General features: G+C 43.0%; 1 protein-coding gene across 10 annotated transcripts in view; it reads left to right on the top strand.

The window, feature by feature from the left end:
- Nedd4l (NEDD4 like E3 ubiquitin protein ligase) overlaps positions 1 to 24164 on the top strand; it is a 322257-nt gene that overhangs the window by 215273 nt on the left and 82820 nt on the right. The gene's annotated exons all lie outside the window — the stretch shown is intronic.

Genomic DNA, 24164 nt, shown 5'->3' with positions numbered 1-24164 from the left:
AATAGAAACCCTGACTAAGACACTGGTGTAGTTCTAAGAACTTAAAAGTTCTGAGTTCAGCTTTGAGCGGAGGGGTTCATATTGAGATTGAAGACTGACTGAATTGATCACTTCTGGTAAAAGAAGAACTAAGTGTTTTCTCTCGGAGATGCATGCTTTTTTTTTTTTTTTTTTTTTTTTTGAAAGAACACTTCCTACCACTGCTTAAAAACTTGAGTTTGTGCCTTTGGTGTCTCCAGTAAGCACGCCCGTCCTGTGAGGCTGGGTTACACTTCGTAGGTATGTTTTGAAGTATGTGGATTCCATGCCACGTTTGGGTGTGCTAGGAACTTTAAAGTACCAGAGTTGTGGAATTCCACAAAAGCCCTAACGATGTTGCCTCAGCTTTCAGAACTTAAGAACTCTGTCCTTGTTCAACATGTTTCTGAGGCTTCTTGAAAGGGTAAGCCACGTCTCAATGTTTGTATAACTACCGTAAGGAATTCCTTTTCTAGAGTTGCTCAATTCTTGTACGTGCATGGACTGTCCTTAAATCTGTGGCTGCCTTAAGTATTTATGATGTCTGTTTGGCCACACTGACCACACACTTGACACTGCACACCACTTGGCCATAGTATTTCTACTTCAGGGGTAAAGGAGTTGTTCCACTTGGTCTTTTGCTAACAGTGGGTAGGGGACACTTCTTCAAAGAGGGTTGTAAAGAAGAATGACCATCACACCCTTGAAGCTTAATTACAAAAGTATCCCTAGTCTAGATGCTGCAGAACCGACTTCATGACTAACTCTGATATTTGAAGTAGCAAAAAATGAGAGCCACAAGAAGCAGTAAGGGGTTTCTTTGCAGTTTGGGGTCCATCTTGGTAGTTTCTTTTGACAGCTAATGTGAAAGTTGACCTACAGATCGGTGTGTGGGCGTGTGACTTTCAACTCTAAAATCTGGCCTTCAGAACTGATGAGCTCATTTTGCCACCTATTTAATCAGCAAGTTGTGACTGGTCCAGTACTGTTAGAAAGGGTGAAACTCAAAGATTAATTCAGGGACTCTTAAGCCCCCTTGCTTAAAGAAGTGAGGAAGTTGGTGCTTTCCTGCCTCCAGAGGCATTGCCCTAGATTGAGAGCATACTCTTTGGAATGTGAGATGGGATGAGTCCTCACCACCAGCTCTGTGAGTCTCTAATTTGCATCCTTCTCTTGGTTAAAGATGACTGTCCTTGGCATTGCCTTCTGCTGCAAACAAGTCTAGAGGATGCATAGAGGATTTACCATTTTCCTACCCAGGTGCCACTAACTCGGGATGCTGAGTGTCCCCAGGGTAGCAGCATGCGTCTCACAGGTGTAGCAGGTAGAAGCTGTGATGACTGTAAGGCTTCAACTACTTGAGATCTCTCCCCGGAAAGATGCTGATCTCCTGGGGGTTTTCTTCCATGTGGATTCTTTCTTAACATTTATTCTGTTTGGAAGTGTTTGTAAACTGGATATCAATATAGTAACAAAAGCAGAATATAAAACTTGGGAAAAGGACCATTTGGGACACAACGAAGTCTTCGGCATATATGTCGCCTCAGTGAAGAGAGTATTGCTCTCAAATCTGATCCCCACACCTCAGTTTAATTAGGATAATGAGATAATGCTAGGAAGGGTACATAGAAATACAGCAAATTGCATAAGTTACATTTGGATCATGTATTATTGTTCTGTTGCTATGAAGAGACACTATGACCATGACCAAGGCAACTTATAGAAGAAAGCATTTCCTTGGGGGCTTGCTTACAGTTACAGGGAGTTAGTCCATGCTAACCATGGCAGTGAGCCAGGCATGCAGGCAGGCAAGGTCCTGGAGAGGTAGCTGAGAGCTTCTGTTTTACCCAAAAGTTGGGGGGAGACATAGAGATAGAGAGACACAGACTAGGAATGATGTGTGGTTTTTAAGGCCTCAAAGCCCATCCCCATTGGCACACCTCCTCCAACAGGCCACACCTCCTAATCCTTCCCAAAACAGTCCATCAACTAAGGAGCCAAAATTTAAATAAAAGAGCCTTTGGGGCCATGGTCACCCATACCATCACAGTTATTATCCTACCAGCTCCAAATTTACATTTTTATACATACATGTATGTGGTGTATTTGTGCAATTGTGTAATGTCTGTGAGGGTATGTATATCTACGCGGAAGCCAGAGATCAAGATTTGGCATCTTCCTTTTTTCCACCCCATTTTATTTTTTTAATTTAGTTTTATTTATTAGTGTGCTTAGATGTAAATGTTTTCTATTGCATATGTGAAGGTATGCATGCCCTGGTGTGTGAATGGAGGTCAGGGGCCAAGTCTGTGGAAATGGTCCATTTCTTTCCATCCTTACGTGGCTTTCAGGGATTGAACTCAGGTCATCAGACTTATATCATTGGTCAGCAAGTGATGACTTGCCATCTTGCCAGCCCCTCCTTCTTTTTGAGACAGGCTCTTTTACTGAACCCGGAACTCGACTATTCCCTTAGGCTGGCCAGTGAACTTCTGGGCTTGGCCTGTCTCTTGCCCCCTTAGTTTGGAATTGCAGACAGACATTGCTGGGCCAGACTTTTTACATTGGTGCTGGGTGCCACAAAGTTGGGTCTTCATGTGTGAGCACAAAGCACTTTACAGTTTGAGCCGTTTTGCCAGCTCCCAAGTGGCAGATTTATTTTAGTTTAACTGAATTTGCCATTTTTCCCTGTAGATATCTGAAAGTTCCATTAGGATCTGATAGTAACTGTGTTCTCTTATAATTCTTCACCATGAGTAAAAATGCATTAAGGTGTAATGTTTGCTTTTGATACATCGTGCTTTCCTTTCATTAACCGTTGTACAGAGGTCCTGGGGAGCCTAGAGGATGCTCACTTGGGCTGCCTCTTGCTTTCACTTTCTGCTGTTGTGATAAAATAGAACTCTGGCCCTTTATTCAGGAAAGTCAGAGTGTCAGACACCGGGACAGTAATCACATCTCATGCAGTGAAAAGCGTCAGGGTCTCAGCTGCATTCCTCTGCTCTTGTGCAGACAGGGTCCCCTGCATAGGAAATGATGCACCCACGGTCGCTGACACTTTCCACCTTTGATTTATATAATCAAACACCCCAACCCACCCCCAGATATGTCCACAGCCTATCTTGGCTATTCCAGACTGTGTTAACAACTAAAGCTAAGCATCATGGTTTCTCTGAACTAATCCCTTGGATGATTTTATAATAGTTTCAGGTCTTCCTCATTGTCTTACATAACTGAACTTTAAGTTGTATAAAATTTCTTCTGGTTTATCTCAATTTCATACTGACCCTTAGTAGGGCTTCTTTTATCTGTCTGTCTTATTTTGTGTTCCCTTTTTAAATATGCTGTTGAAATAGAATACTCTGCTTTCCTTCCTCCCTTTCCAGCACCTCCCAGATACCCTCCCTCAAACCCTTTCCATGGACCCCTCAAATGATAGCCTTTTTCTTTAATTATTGGTTATATACACATGCATATATGTGTGCACATATATATATGTTAATAAATATAACTCACTGAGTCTTTTTGTCATTTGTGGATGCATGGTTTTAGGGCTGACCATTCTGTATTAGACAACATAGGGGCCTCATCCCTGGGAAAGGCTCTGTCTCCATCACCCAGCATTAGTTGCCTAGAGTTCTTTGTCTAGGGATGGGACCTTGTAAAATTCCCCCCCTTCATGTTAACATGGCTTTGCTATTCCCGTTGTTCCAGTCTTGTTTATGCAGTCACTTCTTGGAGATGCTGTTTCACAGCTGACTCGCTGGACCATAAATGCAAATGCTATGATGTAGATTTATTTATTTATTGGATCTAGGCTATTTTCCCCTTAAGATGTGTACCTGTATTCATTTTTCTTAATGTTCAGCCACTTGGGATAACAGCATTCCCCACAAGAAACCCTCCTTTTGACTGGTTGTTTAGGATAATCCAGGTGACTCCTAAAACATCATAGATTATCTGTGTAGCCCTCTGTTGTGTCTCGGGGTTTGAAGGTGCACCCCTATAGCTGTAAATACTCATAATTAAACCCAGGACTTCATAATTCAACCTGGATCTAACCTGAAAGCTTCTTTCACACTGAAAGCGAGTGTGGCCTCTTTCACACTGAAAGCGAGTGTGGTCTCGCTACCATGGTTACAGAAAATACCATGCAAGCTGCCAAGGGAGGGAAACAATTAAACAGACCTACCCAGCTGCAACACCTGTGAACCATGACAGTAACCAGCCTGGCAAGATATGCATAATGGTACAGTAAGTGATTACCCTTTTCCTGTGTGTATGTGTGTGTGTGTGTGTCTGTGTGTCTGTGTGTGTGTGAGACTGTGTGTCTGTATGTATAGACAAATATGTATACACATATATGTGTGTATACAAATATGTATAATTGTGTATATATATATATATTTGTATATACACACACATATACATATTAGAATGTGTATGTGCCTGCTTGAGTCTATGTAAACCCCATGTGTACAGGTATGTCCTTGAACGCCAGGGCTGGGATTTAATCCAGTGGAACTGTAGAGGGGTTGTGAGCTGGTGAGGGAGCTGTGAACCTCACCTGGTCTACTATAGAGCAAGAATCTAACTGCTGAGTTGTCACTCTGTCCCCTGTTGGAAACTCTTTTAAGCCCCTGTAGTGATCACACTCATTTTTGTGAACTTTACCATCTTCTCTCTGAGGATAAATTTCTGTTTTTATCTGCTGCTGCATGTTTTGAAAAAAGAAGTAGGTCTGCGGGATATGTTCTTCTACCTGGGCTGCCTTGTCTGGCCTCAGTCAGAGAGGATGGGCCTACCCCTCAGTGGGAGAGTTGATGTGCCAGGATGGGGGCTACACAGGGGAGGGATATATGTGTGTATATATGTGTGTATATACCCACCAACTCAGAAAGGGACGGAGGAGAGAGAGGGATTGTGGGAGGGGTGACTGGGAAGGGGCAGTAAGCAGGATGCAAAGTGAATAAATAAAAAATTTATTAGTTAACAATTTTTTTTCAAGTAGGAAATATATTTGAAAAAATCCCAAATAACTCTCTGGATAAGAAGTGTGGACTTTGTCTTTTTGTTTGTTTGTTTTTTACTATTTCAGTTGTCCAAAATCAGGCTGCTTGCCACCTGGTATTATGTATAAGGATGACATATTAAATACTTGTTGACCAAATGCATGCTCAGGGCCTTCACAAAAACAAACAAACAAAACCAGAGCTTTCACTGTTGCTTGTCAGTTTCAGAAGAGTGGCCTTGTGTATCTCAAGGTTTTCTGTGAAGGTCTGGTCTGTGCTTCGGCATCCTGGAGTTACTTAAGTGACTCCTGCTACCTCATGTTGTTTTCAGGGAAGTTATTCGGTGTGCTTCCTCAGCACGACATGTCCCTTCGTCTCAGGTGTCTGTCAGCAGTGTCTAGAAAATGTACCCAACACCCGCCCTGTGTAGAATTCATACCCTTTCTCTTTTAGATTTGTTTCCCTTACAGACACTTTCTGTAACGGTGGGTTCTGACACTGGCTAATTAAGACAGAAAGAAATTCCTACACAAGATTGCCTACTGAAGTCTAGGACATGTCAGCTCTCATTCTAGATGCTTCTAACTCATTTCTGGAGGAAGTGTTACATACAATTAGCTCCCCTCCCCCAGTATACATACTAACACCCTTTCCTCCCTAAACACTAGCTCTGATGGGGTTGCTATCAATCAAGTTGTTTGTGAAATATTAATGTTAAGCCTTGTGTAGATACTCAGTGAACTATTTATCTGTTTTAAGCCATTATTTACCCTATACATCTCAGATAGTGTTCAGTATGCTGTTACCTGGGTTGCTCCATCAAGGAAGTGACCACATATGAAGGTGCAGGTCATTCACCATGCAACGACTTTAGCATATTTTCTAAGTACCTCCTCACAATTCTGATATATAAAGTACTAAGGTGTTAGTACACGGTTCAGAAATGTTGGAGCTTTTCTGATATGAATACACAGTCTTACTCAGTGTCAAAGTCTATCAATAGTCATTCACAATGGCTATATTTAGGTCTAGAGTGACAAGGAATATAAAGGCTATTAAAGCCTAAGCATCAACTCTATGTTAGTCATGCTAATGTAAAAGTAGAATTGACATAGCAAACATTTGCTGCATCTGTTCTTGTAGAAGTGTAGTTCTCAGAGCTGGAGAGATGGCTCAGCGGTTAAGAGCACTGGCTGTTCTTCCAAAGGACCCAGGTTTAATTCCCAGAACCCACATGGCAGCTCACATCTGTCTGTAACTCCAGTTCCTGGGAAACTGACACTCTCAGCTCTAGGTTACAAGCAGGCAGAACACCAATATGCATAAAAAATACAACTCATAAAAAATTCGTAAAGATGTTCTGTTTTTTTTTTTTAAACAAAGAAGAACAGTTCTAGATGAAGTTCTTAATTTTGCATGTACATGTGATCTATGCAGTTATGGGTGCTTATTTGCATGGCTGTAGGCACAAGTGTCTGTGCATGTGCATGTTGAGACCCAAGGGTAACAAGGGAAGTCTTGGTTGATTGTTCTTTACCTTACCGATTTAGTCAGGGTCCTTAAGTTGTGCCCAGAATTCTCTGATACAGGCTAGTCTTGGTAGTCAGCTTGCTCTAGGCACTCCTGGGCCCTGCTTTTTACACACTGCAATTGCAAGAGGGCTGCCAACCCCAGTCAGCATTTACATAGGTTCTGGGGGAGTCCAAACTCCAGTATTCTGCTTAAAGGCCCCCTGGCTTTGTAGAGTTAAGTAGATATCACCTCACTTCTCCCAAAGCCAGAGTGTCCATCAGTATATCCACAAAGCTACAAATTTAAGACATTAACTTGACATCTGCAAACCTTCACTGTCATTTTCTAAAAGCTGAGTGTTAAAGAAAAGCATTTTAAAATACCTTAGAAATCCCGGTGTTAAGAGGGCAGAGATGGGTGGTTTTCTGGTAGTTTGAGATCAGGCTGGTCTACATAATGGGTTCCAGGACAGAGAGAGTAAAACCATGATAATGCATCGTCATCTTCATCATCATAGTTTAACAACAACAACAATAACAATAGTAACTTCTTAGGAAACATCACCTTTTGTGTCTTGCTAAACTTTTTGAGTTTAATTTGGTTATAAACTTCTGCCCGTGAATTATGGGTTAGGTAGGGCAGCATCATAAAAAGAAGAAAAATGACATCTGTTTAGTCCAGTTCTCGTCACCTTGACAAAGCTTTATTAGAAATCAAAGTAAGGCTCAACACCCTGAGAGCTCCTAGAGTCAGGCAGTTCCAGAAGCTGAAGTGGCCCTGGCAGCTGGCTCACAGCACTTGGGACCACTCATGAGGTAGTTTGGAAAAGCTGGCACAGATGAAAACCCTCTGGGTTCGCTGATGTGTATTGGGTGCAGTGACATAGGTTACATCATTTTCAGTTCATTTGCATGCCCTGCATGTAGAAATTATGTTTAGGATCCTATCTGGTGACTGGTAGAGGTTCTCCTGGGAGGTTGATTTCTAAGACATTTTATCCTCTTTCTGCTACAATGTTACAACCCTTTGATTCGCCTAGAATGAACAACTGCAAACTGGCATTATTGCAGAAGAAGTTTGGAGTGCCCGTGGCCTTTGAGAAACTGGGAGCAGTATTTAAAGCAATTCTTTAACTCTTTGGCTAGACTTCTAACTTGATGCTCTTCAAGTTTAATTTTGTCCTCGTTTAAATCTCTCCTAAGGAGCTTAATAAAGGTCTATATGTTCACACAAGTAGCTCTTCAAACTGCATGAAATTCCCACCCCATCTAGAATGGTTTACTCGCTGCCAAAGAATTCAGCAGACCAAATGCTTGACTTATCGACAGATAGAGAGCAAAGTGTTGCTCTTTGAAAAACTGTGGAGCAGAAGTGAATTTATGTAAAACAAGCATGGGAGAAGCTCAGAGACTGCAGTTTCTGTCCTGGCATGCGCCTCCTTCGTGGAGAGAGCAGAGCAAGGAGTTACTGTCATTGTCCTAGCATAAACCCAAGTTCACAAAACAACATTGGGTCACATGATAATGAGTTCCCTTCTGCAGGACTGGCTGAAGAACATGGCTATAGGAGTTAGGTTCAGAAAGCCCTGCCTTTACATGAGGATCCCTGCCCCTGTTCTAACAGCTCTTGAGGATTGCAGGCTATCTGAAAATGTTTAATATGTAAATATTTTTGCAGTGTGAGGTCTTTAAGAGATTTTATGGGGATTGTTTCCACTTGCTTCCTCAGGCACCATAGGTTTGGTCAAAAGGAAACCTCCAGCCTCCATGAACAATGGAGTCATTGTGTGGGGCTTGCTTTGAGTTCAGGTCAGAGGCATACCTATGACAAGCTGCGTGTTTGCACATGACCATTTGTTTTACCTGAAAGATCAATGATAGGCAGAGAACAGAGCTCACTCACTCTGTGACAAGGTGGGGTGAGTCTTCTCAGAACTGTTGAATAAGAAAAATGAAGAGGGAGCAGTAATGACAGTCATGTGCAGAGTTCATCTTCCACATCCCTTTACAGGCAGTCATAGCTTAAATGCAACAAGGAAATAACCTTTAAAATCAAATTATAGTAGAGCTCTGCTAATTTGTGCCTGACTGATTTGCACACCCAGTAGTTGTTGAAATCGAGCTATCTCTCAACTAAATGTCAGCGAGAAATGCAATATTAGGCTGTAGGGAAGGCTCATATTATCTAGTTCAAAGCTCATTGTGCAAAATGATAGATGTCCAGGTATCATGAACCTGTAGGAGCAGAAATGGAGCCACAAACCAGTGAAGAGAAGGAGAGGGCTGCTGGAGGGCCAGATAGAGCGTTTATTATTATTTTTTTATTGTTGGATGTTTGTGTCAAATGTTGGATGTGGGATATTTTGTGTCAAATAGAAATGCTAGTCCTGTGGGCGGTCGCCTAGTTTAAGACAACTGTTTAATACAGGAGCAAGCTGTAGAAACGAGTGTCTGTCTCGGTAAGGGCTGGTCGGGAGACAAGCTAGAATCTAGAAGAAATTTTATAGTATTTTCAGACAAAATTTTGTTCTGTGCAAAGAAATAAAAGTGAACAAATTAACTCTATCCCCTAATGTGTGGACAACTGCCAGCTTCAGTTTGCTCTTTGCCAAATGAAAGCACAAGGGTTCATTGATACTGTTTCCGAAACCCTTAGGATGGATCGCTACCAGATGTGTCTGAGTAGCAGAAGTGGTTTGTTTGGTTTTTAATACTGGGAAGGTGTGCTGCACTGGACAGTTCTCTGTTGTGTCTTTGTGGCCGTCAGAGGACACCGTCTACCATGTAAGACTCAGGGATCCAATCTTCTCATCAGGCTTAGCAGGCTGAGCCTTTACATACTGGGCCAACTCCCTAGCCCCCAAATATGTCTTTTAATTGAAGGGTGGGAACTAGGTCAGACTGTTACTTTGTAATGCCCCCAGGCTGGTTCTGAACTCACCCTCTTCCAGCCTCAGCCTCCCAAGTACTGGAATTACAGGTTCGCACCACGGTCCCTGGCCTTAGATCTGTTAGTTTCTACTTTCAGAACATGGCTAGAAGCCACAGTCTTGCACATGGCCAGTGGCTGGTGTGCCTCTTGAGGTGTAAGATGAAGCTTCACACATGCTCAAAGGCCCCTTCCTCCAGCTACAGTAGCTGCTGCCAGGGTCGGCAAGAGAAGCAAGAAATGCTTCAGCAGTGAGGGGACGACGGAAGCCTCCACTTGGCACCTCATCACCACCAAGTATTTACTTGAGTGCCTTCTGTGTCCTGGAGAAGAGAATGTGCCCGGTAGATTCTCCATAGGGTCCTAGAGTGTGAAACGCTACCTTGTTATTTGTACTTAACACAACCTTTGACATTTTCAAATTACTCTTCAAGTTAACTTAATTGTACTTCTGGCTTGGTAAGATACTTACTTACTCTTTCCATAGTAAAATTAATTGCCTTAACTTTCAGGAATTTCATTCCTTATCCATCAAGCTCCCAGTATCCAATAAAGTAGGGAAACTATCCATCTATTTTTTACTGTTAAGACTACAACTACCAACTATTTAATGATCAGACCTGTAATATGTTTTTATAAATCTGTGAATTGCTATTAAACTTTGAATACTCAGAGCCCTCGCATGCTTAGCACAACACAGGCGTTAAATGTATTGTTTATGTAAGTGAATGAATGAACAAATGGAAGAATTGACTATTATCCCAACCGTGTATCTTAGAGTTTAGTAATCAGAAAGTTTAATAAGGAAGTCAAACACACAACTTTCTTTTGCTGGTCTTATTAGCCTAAAGTATTTATTGTGAAGGCAGATCCACATTCATTGTTTGACAGAACAGTATAAATAGATGGGTAACCATTGTTTGCCCTGACGTCACTAACAGGAAATAACAACGCAGATGACGCTTCTGATCCTCTACACCACGCACTGACACAGTGATGAAATCCTGCTTCTGGCAAACATGAAACAGTTCTAGGACCATGGCTTGGCAGTCTCTCCCGTGTATAGAAGCAGAAGCAGCCAACCAGAGCCGGTCGAGCATCTCAAAATAATCCCTTATCTTGTTGCACTTGACAATAGCATCCATCCAGAGTAATATTCTAGAGACGTGACAGCTTAGAGATGAATTCCTAGCAGTTTAGGGAGAAATTTATCTTCTCCCAAATGGGACTTGGGCCGAAGGGATGGAATGCAGATGTTCATGCAGGTGGCCAATTCTCTTGCTGTGACATTTGTTCACAAAGGTGTGATATAGTTGTTGTTGTTTTTGTGTGTGTGTGTGTGTGTGTGTGTGTATCTATCTATGTCTCTATCTGTGTGTTTGTGTGTATTTGTATATGTGTGATACCCAGAAAAGGGTATCAATCCCCCTGGAGCTAGAGTTAGAAGCAGTTGTGATTCATCCACCATGGGCAATGGAAACTGTGCTGCCAGGGAGCCATCTCTCCAGCCCCAGCAATGTCCAAGGAGAAAGCCACAGTGAGAACCATTCACAGAGACAGGTGTGCTGGGGTACCCTAAGTCTAAGTGGCTTAATGGATGAGGTGTTCATCACTCAGAAAATTCCAGCACAGGTCACATTGGTCTTGTGACCACAGCAGGAACCTAGGATCTCCAAGCTCAGACTTAAGCTGATACTTGATGGTTCTCATCTTGAGTCCACTGGCCACAGTTAGTGGTGTGGCCTGCCTGGTGGCAAGGAGGCTAGGGAGCGTGGGAATGGGAGAGAAGCGGAAGTTGGTGGGCAGAATTTGCATATTAAAGTCTACTGGCTTGAGGTGCCCTAGGCCCAACACCATAGATGATGCAGCCTCAGACCCCACAATTGTCTAACCACATATCCACTGGCTGTTTCCTATGCCCTAAGTATGACTAAGGGGGGCTGATTCTCCCAGAACATCACTTACTGGCATATCCAATTCTTACACTAGCACCTTTGCTGAGGAGAATGTAAACCCGCCTTTACATTTCATATTTAATAAAAGATCAATCTGATCTGTCAGATTTTAAGACCGAAGAACAGTTGGATGAAACTAAGCAAAAGAGGCTAACCACTGGTAGTTGTTGTGTTTTATAAAAAGAAAGAAGGAGCCAGGGATATGTTTGGTAGAGGGGCTGTATGGTGAGGTAGGAGGAGTGCCTCTGCGGGCCCATGCTGAGTGAGGCATCCCTTCCCCCTGGGGTACTAGTCATGTGACAGATATAGTATGGAATCGAGTTTATTTAGGGCATGTGGAGGGGAGTTGAGGGAGAAGAAGGAGGAGGAGGAAGAGGAGGAAGAGAGGCCCGCCATGAACACATGGAGTGGGGAGGGGAACGGAGAGAGAAGGGACCAAGATGGAAGAGAGTAAGAGGGTAAGGCAGTGAGAGAGAGAGGAGGGGGCAAACAACCCCTTTTTATAGTAAGCCAGGAATATCTGAATGTTGCCAGGTAACTATGGGACGGAGCCTAGAAGGAATGTTGACAGTTGTTGCTAAGTACTAATGAAATGGGAAGTCCCCCATAGATATGGTAAACATTTGCCTATAATCGATAGTGGTCAAGATAAAGCGTAGTTGGGTTCCCGTCCCCTTCTCCTGTCCTGCCAATCACATTGTTGCTCACTGAGAAAGAAGCCAGCTTGCCTGGTACAGCATCCCAGAGGCTAAAACAGGAGAGAATGCACTGCACTACAGAAGGAGGCCCTGTCTCAAAAACAGCAGCAGCAAACCAGTTGTCTTCCCTGGCCAGGGCATGAGCGGTGTCAGAAGCCACATGTACAACAAGGGAGGTGGCCGCTAGCTAGCTGTCACCCTCAAGTGGGAAAAGCAGTGCAAACAACAATCGAACCTCACCCCAGGCATCCACAGGAGGCGCGCCATTCCACCCTTTAAAGAACAGAGATCTGAGCTTCAAGTTCACAAGTGTCGATGGGCTTCAATATAAAAGTGCACAAAAATTAAACCAACTATTCCCTCCAGAATCCAGACGACTTAACCGCCTCCTCAGATGAGCCAACATGAGGGACATCCTTAGTCTCTGGTTGTCAACACTGTCCTGTGGCTTCCTATTTCACTTCGCTGTTCAGATGTCTGCAGGCATCCCTTCCCCAGAGAGGGGGCCCATTTTTTGGGTAGGTGGTGTACGACCTTTGACCCTTTGGTTTTCTCAAACTCTGTTAATAGAACTGTTGCTACCTCTGCCTGAGATTGTGGGAAGGGTTTTGGTTTTAGTTTTTGGTTTTTTAGCTACTTCCTCACCTGCCCAGTTGTCCCCTTTCCTTCTTGGGCACACTGGGCCACACATACACAAGACACACTTTTTCTACTCTGCCTCTTGTTGTAATTGTTTTTTTAACCTATAACTGTGTTAAAGTTCATTGAGATGTGTAGACTTTTGGTCTGCTGTGTGATGTTTATTTTTTTTTGCAAGCTATTTTAATAATAAAGGTTTTTTTTTAAAAAAAAAATTGGAACGATGGCAAGTGGAGGAAGTACAGGAAGACACCTGTGTAGTTTTTTGCATCTTTTTAAGACTTTGGTTTACTGGGTGCTCAAAGTGCCTTTGATATAGGATGGCCCTTAAGTAATATTTTCCTCCAAAATCAGTTCCTCGGTTTTCATTGATAATATAAATTTGCTTAAGGACCAGGAATTTAGATTAATGGTTCAGAGAAACATGCAACGATACAAAGAAAAAAATGTTAATCAGGCAAAATTGATGACTACCTTGTATCTACAGTAAATGGATTAATTTTTTTCCACCTTTTGGGAATAATGGTAATATCGTGTGTGTGTGTGTGTGTGTGTGTGTGTGATGCATGTGGCTGCACATATGTATGTGGTTATATGTGCATATGAGTGTGCTCAAGGAGGCCGAAGGCGATGTCAGATGACTTTCTCTGTCCTGTTCTTGCATGTGTTTTTTGAGCCAAGGTCTCTTCATTGAACCTGCAGCTTTTCTTTACAGCCAGGCTGGCTAGTCCGTGAACCCTGAGGATCTACCTGCCTGTCTCCACGTACACTACCAGCCCAGCTCTGGGGTTCTATGGGTATGATACTGCTTATGTGTATAGCTGGGTCACTGGGGATTCAAACCCACGTCCTAATGTCCATGCAGCAACACTAACCACTGAGCCATCCTGCCCAGCCTCCTGAATCTCGGCCTTCTTTCCTAACCGGAGGATGATGCTGTTTAGTACAATTATTCTGTGAAGATAAAATTAGAAATGATTTCTTTTCCTGGCCAGTTCAGTGCCAACATAATTAATGTACCATCCTAGCTGTTTTGTTTTGTTTGTACTGTAAAGATACAAGTCTTTTAGATAGTAATGAATTTCCCTTTTTAGCAGTAAGAAGATGCCCCCCACCCCCGCCTATGTAAGAATGCACCCATCATTCTCCCGTGTCCGTGTTGTTAAAAGGTGCAGTAATTTTCACCACCTGGCTTGGTGCCAGCACAGCTCCTGCTCTGAAACTATACCAACCACATGGTTGGCCACATAGATAAGATTTTTAATGATGATTCATATAGCCTAGTCTTTGCAAAATACCTTACTCATATCTTTAATGCTTATTTTCTAGCATGTTCTGATTTCTGGGTAAGGAAATTTTAATGTCAGGGAATTTTTCGTATGCTATTTGTCTTCAGCATTGTGAATCCCCGTTCCGCTCTGCCCTTTAGAACGGCAGGTAGGGAACATCTCACGTGTGCACAGGGGATGCGGAGTGAGTCGATATCTTGGAAATGTGTTCTGTGCTTTTTGCTTCCTTTGTTCCTAAAATAAACTGAAGGATTCCCCTCCCCACCAACTTCTGGCACCATATTCCTTCTTGGTTAGATAGCCAAGATAAACGGAACAGTTTCCATAACCCGCCATGGGTTGCATCTATTTGGTGTTTACTAATTTTATAACTGCATCTTGGTGTCGTTTCTAGCAAAAGTCGCCTCTGGGGTGGGGAGGAAATGCTTCCACTCAAAGCCTCCAAATCCGCTCTTATTTTTTTTAACCAAGCAGCTGTTCGTACAGCTTAGGCATTCTGAGGAAGTGGCTAAATAAAAGTGTAGCAGTTCCGAAATGAGCAGGCACCGCAGCCGTTTCGGCAGCCAGCAGCTGCGGAGATACGATCTCTGCACCACAGCGACTTGCTTTTCTGGGCTAATCTCAGCATTTCACATTTGGCGGATGCTCCAGACCCTACTGGGTTTTGTTGTTGTTTGAATTTTGGAATGTGTGTTTTTGTTTGGTTAGCTTTGGTTCCATTTTCCCTTTATGTTTTGAGGCGATAGAAAGGTACAAGTAGTTGAAGTGATTATATTTGCGTTCAGATTTTTTTTTTCTGTTCCTGTGTCTGTCCCTGGCATGTGTGCCTGAGTTCTTAAAACTGTGTGGGTGTGCATGCTGGAGCAGATGTAAGTACATTTGTTTTCGTATGGAGGCCCAAGGTTGAGTGGAAAGTCTTCCTCTTTTTCTGCCTGTCTTATTCACCGACGCATGGTTATTAGACTGAACACATAGCTTAACATCACTGCTAGCCTAACTAGCCAGCTTGTCTGGAAATCCCCCCTTCTTGCCTCTTAAGCAGAATTGCAGGCGGGCCACCACACCCACCTGGCATTTGCATAGGTTTTAAGACTCTAAACTCCAAGCCTCAGGCGTGCTGCTTGTACTGGTGAGCCACGTCCCCTGACTTTGTGTTCTGATTTAATTAATGATCTCCAGTATGTAGATATATAAAATTAAACTATTATAACAACAACCCCCACAGATACATTTGGATGACAAGTGCATGTATTTGTAATAGAGTTGAGAGGCGAGAGTATTATTTAGGGTTCTCAGGGTGGAACAAAAGTAGAGAAATCTCACACGTCCACTGCACCTCCACACTCAGGCATCGTCTCCCCTGGTATGGTACATGGGTGACAACTGAGGAAGATGCATTAACACAAGGACTCATTGCCATCCAAGTCGATAGCTGTTGTTAGGAGTGTTGTCAACCTGTGTTGACAAGGAGACATCCGTCAACGTAAGGTCTTAGAGGTAGCCCAGCTGCATTACTTATTTTTTATTGCAGTAACCAATTACCTAACAGAACTCACATCAAAGAGGGAGACTTTCTTTTGCCCTCGTGGTTTCAAATGGTTCAGACCCTGGTTACCTGGCCTCATATTCTTAGGCAGAACCTCTGAGAGCACCAGTGATGTGTGGTGGTTCCTTTCTTCTTAGACAGGAAGTGGCATTCATGAAGTTGCCAGGGCCACAATTTAAAAGCCCTCAAGGATACATTCCTGGGGATTTACTTCCTGCGTTCTTTTCTCTGCTTCCCAATGCTGTTAGTGTTACAAATTTCCAGGGGATTGATCCATCGGTCAGAGCCCTCTTGATCTGCTCATTTGTGGAAATATCATCACAGACACGCTAACCCCTTAGACCAGAGGTGCTTGGCCTGCATCCGAATTACAGTTACGAATAGCAACAAACATAATTTCATGGCTTAGAGCTACACATGAGGAACTGAATTAAAGGGTCACAGCATCCAACCTGGCTGACAGTAAGTCACCCACCATGACAGAGTAATGTTCTGTTCCTTCTGGATGTACCTCAGTTGACATGTCACTTACATACTGGAGGACATCTTGGTTGTTTCCATGTTTTCATAGCTGTGATAAAACTGCTATGAACTTCAAACAAATAATCAAATGAAATTGTAATACTTAAGTATTGACAGTATCTCATGGACCTTGTGGCACCAGAGTGCAATTTAAAATGAGTTCACTATCTTATTGAGGATAGTATAGTATTATCTTTCTGGCTTATCTACAAGTGGTGAAGAAAGACATTGGAACAGATTATACATTAATAGGTATACAAGCACTTCTAGCTATAACTGAGTACTTGAGGCACATAAATTTAAAACAAAAAAATGGGGAAATCTGTTGATAGACAAGAAATTTTCCAGGGTTTTGCTTTTTAATGTTTGCATATACATGATGAAGTATCTTGACTGCAAGTTCTCTAACTCTATGAACCATCACACTGCCCCCAAAATTAACATTCTTAATTCAATCACACCTGCAACCACTGTATGCCTTGTTAGATTAATGTTTACATTAGGACCTGAATCTTTGCAGGCCATGACCTAGCTTCCCATTTTTTTACAGTTGTGCTGTGGTTTTACTGAAGAAAAGCCAAAGTCTCCCAGTTGGGACCTGCAGGAGCCCATTGTACCCCCAAAGTGCTACAGGGAGGTGTAATTGCTAAGCACAAGCACCCAGAGAGATGGAGATGCATGAACTCTGTTTCGGATCCTTGGAGCCAGCAAGTAGCACCGTCAATGAGTGTCTGAGCTCCGAGGAAGCCTGCTCTCTCTGTAATAGCTTTATGAAGGGGCACATATAGGGGGTGGAGGCTCACCAGATTCAAGCTACTTCTCAACCACTTCCCTTCCAGTACTGTGATTTTTTTTTTCCTCCATTGTCCCTAAGATCCCCCTCGGAAAGTGTATTTTCTGTGGTTTCGTCCCCAAGAGACCCCTGAAGTGCTCTTCCCTAAATTTAGTTGCTATTCTTCTTGGTGCGGCGCTGATGATGCCCTCTGCTCTCCTGTTGTCCCTTTCTGCAGTGAAACACCAGTTCTAATTCTTGAAGGGAGGAAATTAAAGGGTGATGATTCCATGTTAACGGATATGATTAGAATCACCTTAATAACGGAATGCAAGCAAACTCAAAGAACTCTGTGTCAGCAGCAACCTGTTAAAATATGTGTGGCCAGTTGGTGGAGAGCACACCTTTAATCACAGCATTTGGGAGGCAGAGGCAGATGGACCTCTGTGAGTTTGAGGCCAGCCTGGTCTACAGAGCAAGTTCCAGGACATCCAGGGCTACACAGAGAAACCCTGTCTCATAAGCAAAAACAAACAAACAAACAAACAAAAAAGTCATGTGCCACAATGTTGGACACTTTGATTTTATGCTTGTTTGACCTGTCTTCATAAATGTCACACATTGTAGCGTAGGCCATGAAAATATTCCTTGGGAAGAGGAAAGTTGTTATGTTTCCTTTATATGTGTTAAGAGAACCTAAGTTTCTCTAAGTTGTAACATGGGGCATTGGAACAGTCCAGGGAGGCTTAATGTCCAACATCTTCTGGGACCTTGATCCTCTTTAAGTCTGCAGGGAGGTAAAGAGGACAAGGTGAGCTTGAGGTTGAACCCTGTATCTATATACTTGACCTCACTCATTGGTGGGAGAGCTACTGATACTTGGGTAAAGCACGCCTGATATTGCTAATAGAATCTCCATCGAAGGTATTGGGAGTGGTTCATTAAAACAGTGCATGTTAAACATTTATAATGTGGTATTGAAGACTGTAATTTACTTTTCTCACTCCTGTATTTCCTTAAGTAAGGCACATTTGTGGATTGGGTGGGTTTAACGGCTCTCTTTAGCACGCTACTACCCTAAGTAATCAAGCATTGTTCTCACTGACCCCTTCCCCGTAGCACACGATAGCAAATTAAACATTTCATGGGATACCATTTCATCTTGGATGTAGACCAAGGTCCTAAATTACATTTTATATGACAGTGTCTCTCTGCATTTTCACCCCCTTACATCTCGAGTTGCAGAATAGCATATTTCTTCCAGGGAAAATAAATAAATAAATAAATAAATGGCTATGTTGCGAACTGTTGCTAATAGCATTTGGACACCCCATCACAGCACTGAGGATTCCGTGGCAATCACATTGATAACCATTGCCCTCTAAATGTTACCTTCAACCAAGTTACCTGAGTGTCTGCATGTAACGACTACACACAGCTGTGGCTATGTGTGGGTTCTTGCATGTGTGCGTGTGTGGGTGAGAAAGAGAGGAGAAAGTACTTGAACACAATTTGATTTTACTTGGCATTTATGTACATAGCATACATGAGGAAGTCAGAGGTCATTGCCTCTTCTATGTAGATTGTAGATTGTACTACATTATAAACGTTTAACACGCACTGTTTTAATACATATTTTCTTCTATGGCTATCCACCCTTCTTTTTGAGACGAGGTCTCACTGACCCTGGTACTCAGTGGGTAGCTACACTAGCTCACCCATCACTACAGCATTGGGGTGACAGATGCACCCTGCCAAGCCCAATAGTTTATGGGTACTGGGATCCAAACTCAGTTCCTCATTTTCACATGGCAAGTGCTTGTCAATTGAGCCTTTTCCCAGCCCCTTACATTAATTTCAAGATGGAAAAAGAGGAGACTGGAGAGATGGGTCCCAGTGAACAGAACTGGATCCTCTTCCATACCTCCCAGGTTCAATTTCCAGCGCCCACAAGGTAGGGGACTAAAATCTAAAGGATGCATTCTCTCTTCTGTCCTTCATGGGCAGCAGGCATACAAGCAGTGTAGGGATACACCTGCAGGCAAAACACCCATACACATAAAAATAAATCTATTTTGAGTGGAAAAGAGAGGACTCTTCCCACAGTGAAATGTCTGCATGTAATTACATCGTATATAATATACCTATGATGCACATAATGTGCGTCAGTGCCTTAAACACGTGCCTTTCACAGCACACCCTGTGGTATATAATGTAGGAAGTGGGGGTTAGCTTCCACTTGACAACTTGACTCTGAGGCTAACCCCCACCCCACCCCCACCACTCTGAAAGACCCTCATTTATTTTCTGCAGATGGGTAAAATCAACTTAGCCACAAATGGAAAAAAAAAAATTAGGGATACAAGTCAGAAGCAAAGATGAGTTCTGTTTTGTAAATAAGCAACTGTCCCCTATGCCAGGCACTTAGGGAGAATGTAAAATGCAGACAAGGCTTTCTGCTTTTCATACCATTTTCAGTGTCGAAGGTTAGCTGTTTTCAGTTTGTTTTTTCTTTAAGATAGTATTCAGAATGAGGCTCACATTTGAAATTTAGTCGCAACATGTGCTTATGTGGAGTATGATCTGCTATGTGTCCCAGTAACTACCCTTAATAGAAAATGGTCACATATGTGCTAGTGTCTTGTGAAGATTTCTTTCCAGGAAAAAAAAATGCTCCCAGAATAGGCAGGCAGATGCGCTCTCTCTCTCTCTCTCTCTCTCTCTCTCTCTCTCTCTCTCTCACACACACACACACACACACACACACACACACACACACACACCACTGTGGAACTATAGTTTTTACAGAGTATCAGCAGGGAAGTCTCATGACATGGGAACCTGTGTCACACTGTATTTTCTAGAATGTTCTCTCTCATCCATATGTTGCTGGCAGTCTCCTCCCATTCATTTGTTTGCAAGTATGTGAGCTCAGACTGCATGCATGTATGGGTTTGCCTGTTAGGGGCACACATGGGAGAGTATGCACATACATACAGGCAAAGTTGACCTCAGGTTCTTCCCTTAATTGATCTCTGTTTATTGAGGAAGGGTCTCTTTTTTGAATCCAGAAGTCACCTATCAGCTAGTCTGGCTAGCCAGCTTGCCCAGGGATCTGCCGTCTGCTGGCTCAGTCCTGGGATTTCAGGTGGCTGCCATCTATGCCATATGTTGATGTAGGTTCTGGGCATCCAGGCTCACTCTGGTCCTCACTTTTGTACCATAAGTGCTTTATCTCGAGCCATTTCCCCAGCTCCACCCTAACCCCCCATATTAACTTCTAAAGAAGAAATTTAAAGGCCGTTCCCCTATCTTGAATTTAGACCCCGTTCTGTAACCTTTCATCTTGGTCTTTTTCTTACATTCCATCGCTTCATTTATTTACTTCTTAAGGGACAATGAACTTTATAACAACTTGTTCCATAATTTAGAGAAAGAAATACATTTCATTGTTTTGCCCCCACAGAGTAGAATAGGGTTTCTCAAACTGAACATGCCGAACTCTACACAGTACACGAGGAGGCCTTTGGTAGGAGACCAGACGAACTCACCCACAGGGTTGCTGAAAATAGCTGTGTGCTTTCCAGTTGGCCAGCCCTGGCAGGAACGCGCTGCTCATCCTGTTTCTCAACAGTTGATTTAAAACATTCACTCCGTAGCTTCCCAGCATTCGGTGTGAACTTGCGTGAGCCTTCTGCACACAGATGTACAAGAGGTCTTTAGTCCCGGTTTTCTAGGTGAGAAACTTGATCACAAGAAGGCCCAGAGCTAATGATTAACCAGCTAGTTGATTCCTCAGCTGGGACCAGCACCCCAAGCTCTAGGCATGCCCTAAGCCCATAAGACAATAGTTCTCAATCTGTGGGTGTCAACCATTTTGGGGGTTGGTTGAATGATCCTTTCACAGAAATAAGCTAAGACCATCAGAAAACACAGATACTTACATTATGATTCATAACAGTAACAAAACTGCAGTTATGAAGTAGCAACAAAAATAAATTTATGGTTGGTTTCACCACAACGTGAGGACCTGTATTAAAGGGTCACAGTGTTAGAATAGCTAAGAACCCCTACCTTAAGAGATCTTTCCCTGTACTCATCACTGGTGCCTGCAGACTTGGACTTTGTATTTCTAGTGGGCAGTGTTTTTCTTCCTTTTCTCTTGCTTTGAGTCATCAGTACAAGACATCCAATGCAACAGAGGTGAGGGTCAAAACTAAGCAGCGTTAGGGTGATCACCATTGGATAGCCCTGTTGTCCTAGTGGGCATTCCAGACACCCAACTGCACAATCACAGGTAATTGTCTGGTGGTCAATCACGATCCTTAAGGAAAAAAAAAAATCATAGGGGAATAATTGAGATTTTTCTCTCCAGGTTTGTCCTGTGTTTGGAGACATAAGTTTACTGCTTATCACACTCATTCTAATTGTCTTTGGTGGCTTGATCATTGAAACCTTCTGACAGGGATGTCCTTTCCCTTTGAGCCCTTTCTTTCCTTTAAGCATTCCGCAATCCCTTTGCCCTTGTTCTTGGTCCTTCCTGGCTTTGATGGCAATAATACCACTGTGTGCTTCTGACTAGAGCTTGACATCTGTTTCAGTAATTGCTTTAGCTCGTAATTTTAAACACCTCAGTCAGGCAGGGAGCTCACCTTTGATATCAGTCTCTATGGATTCCTTGCAGCCACATGAGTGATCTGCCTCACCCTATATTATATCCTGGGAGCTTTGGTGTTAAGTATTCTTGGGCATGGAGGGAACTCATCTGGAAGATAAAGATACGGCAATTTTCTAATAAGCAGTTAAGTCTGTTTCATAGTACAAACTAAAAACCAAATGACTCTGAAGTTACAGAGTTCAAGTGTGAGCCTCTTCCTTCCCTGTGCTCCAAGGAAAGGCTGAGAGTGACAGGAAGATAGAATCATAGTGACCACCAGGAGATTCATATGGAATTGCCCCAAAATGGAAAGGGCTCCTTCCAGAGTGGGAGGGGGATAGGAGTGTACAGTGTCCTATCTACTGAAGAGACATGAACAATGTCTGGAGACTTTTTTGATTGACCCAACAGATGAACTGGTATGGTATCTAGTAGAAGGAGGAAATGCTCGCACATGTCTACAAAACACAGTCACCGCCCCCATTCGGACACAGAAGACACCCAGCCAAGAAGTCCCTATTAGAGTAGCATTTATTGAACCTACTTGTCCCATTTAACAGCAACTACTGTGCACAGTGCAGCCATTTTTATCCTTGCTTTATGGATAAAAGCATTGACCTTTGGTGTAGCAACCAGGAAACCTGTCTTTGCTTATGAATCTGATCTCAGTAGATATAGGGCTTTGATGTCTGAAGTCCAACCTCTGTACTGCATAGGAAGTGAGCTCCCCACCACAGTAAGAATACGGCAGGCAGCCACTCCAGAGAGGCAGCTGGAGACAAGACTCCTAAATGTGCATTTGTTTAATGACGGGAGTTCTCTCTTAAGGATCACATCCTCTGAGTCTATTTTAAAACAGGATTTGTCATTTTGGTTCCTTATCCAGGCAGATATCCCTTGGCCACAACAAGCAAAATCCCTGGGCTTTGTCTGTGCACCTGTGAGTCTTATTCCTATAAATACCTCAACCCTATTGGGCCAGCGGGCTAGGCCTCCAGATAGGCAAGCAGAATCACACCCCGCCCTTGTCTCCTCTACATTCCTGCCCATAGTTATTTATAGCCACATGTAGAAATGGATCCACCTATTTCTTGTTTGGGAGAATAACAGAGGCTGGAAAGGAATAGAAGGGGAAATTGAACTTTTATACCAGTGTTTCTCAACCTTCCTAATGCTGTAACCCTTTAATATACTGTCTCGTGTTGTGGGGAACCCCAGCTATAAATTATTTCATTGCTGCCTCATAGCTGTAATTCTGCTGCTGTACTATAAATATCTGATATGTGGGGTATCCTATATGTGACCCCGAAGGAGTCTCGACCCGCAGGTTGAGAACTGTTGCTTTATACTGTTAAGATTACAGTTCACGTTCAATCTGTGAGCCTCTCACACAGACTCCTGCAGTTTCAGGTCCTTGCCAACTCTGGCCCTAGATAATCAAAAGCAAGTGAGGAGTTCTTGAAACAGGCTAGCTTCAGCATCTGTCAGAGAGCTAAGCTGAGGTGTGTGCTATGGGTGTAGACTAGCACAATGACTGCAGTGTACCACCTGGCCTCCTACAGATACGGTGTGTCCTAGAAAGACCGGAAGATGGCCCCAGGCCCCAGGCCCCAGGAGGGTAAGAAAATCACTAAGTGGTCTTTACTCTGTGCCTGAAGTGACAGCTACTACAGCCCCAAACTGTCTCCAGATCTTTGGAAGTCCTTAGTTGAAGTGGTTTCCTCTCAAGATACATACCAAATGACCTAATTTTCCCCAAAGCCTTAAAAATTCTCTAAAGTCCTTTCACTAACACTGTGTGTGAAGAGGGGAAATCTCTCTTTTCCATGCTTCTTTCCTGGCCTATGAGGAAGAAGTTCTAAATCTTCGCTGGGTTTTGAGGGAAACTTTTTAATTACCTCATTAATGGCCTGACTTGATGATGGATTTTGTGCTTTTAAACAGTGTTTCTGCTTAGTGGACCTCAAAAACGAATTTGAAAGCTCACTTCTTAGATATTTTAAAGTTGACATCTGTAATTTATCACTAGTTGACTAATTTAATCTAATAGTTGCAAAAGCTATCTAACTTTATGTTGAATGATGGTTGTATATTTCAGAAAGTAACCCAGTATGCCAGGTAGTTTAAGTCCCATGATTGGAGAGACCATTCAGTTTGAGGAAAATATTTACCACAAATTGAATTAGCAAAGTTGTTCTTTATTGTTAAGCTAATTGACCATATCAAGCTTATTTTCTGGGAGAAGATTCCTGACTTCATGTTATGAAGCAAATACAGAGAAAAATCGGGTGGATGCAGAATTATGGTTGTCCTGTGAGGTTGTCGCCTCAGTAAAATGAGGCGTGCTTTCTTTGCTTTTCAGCTTCAGGCCCCTCCCAGGAGCCATAGACTTTCCCATCAGCCCTTGAGTTGTGCTTGTAGGTGGAATGGACTGTGGTAAGAATCCGGGATAAGAAGGGAGTCTTCTTTAGAAAACCTGAGAAACGAGGCTCCAGGAAGCAGACACTGTCCTCAAGCATGGTGGTGACAGTGAACCTGACCCGTGGGAAGATCTAGATGGTTTGGTTTTGTCCTTAGCCAGGTGCCTTGGGAATTTTGTGGATGTCCCCAGGATAG

The sequence above is a fragment of the Apodemus sylvaticus genome, chromosome 13 (genome assembly GCF_947179515.1).
Source record: "Apodemus sylvaticus chromosome 13, mApoSyl1.1, whole genome shotgun sequence".
Taxonomy (NCBI): Eukaryota; Metazoa; Chordata; class Mammalia; order Rodentia; family Muridae; genus Apodemus; species Apodemus sylvaticus.
Note: the sequence above shows the minus strand (reverse complement) of the source record. Positions and strands in the feature narration are given on the sequence as shown.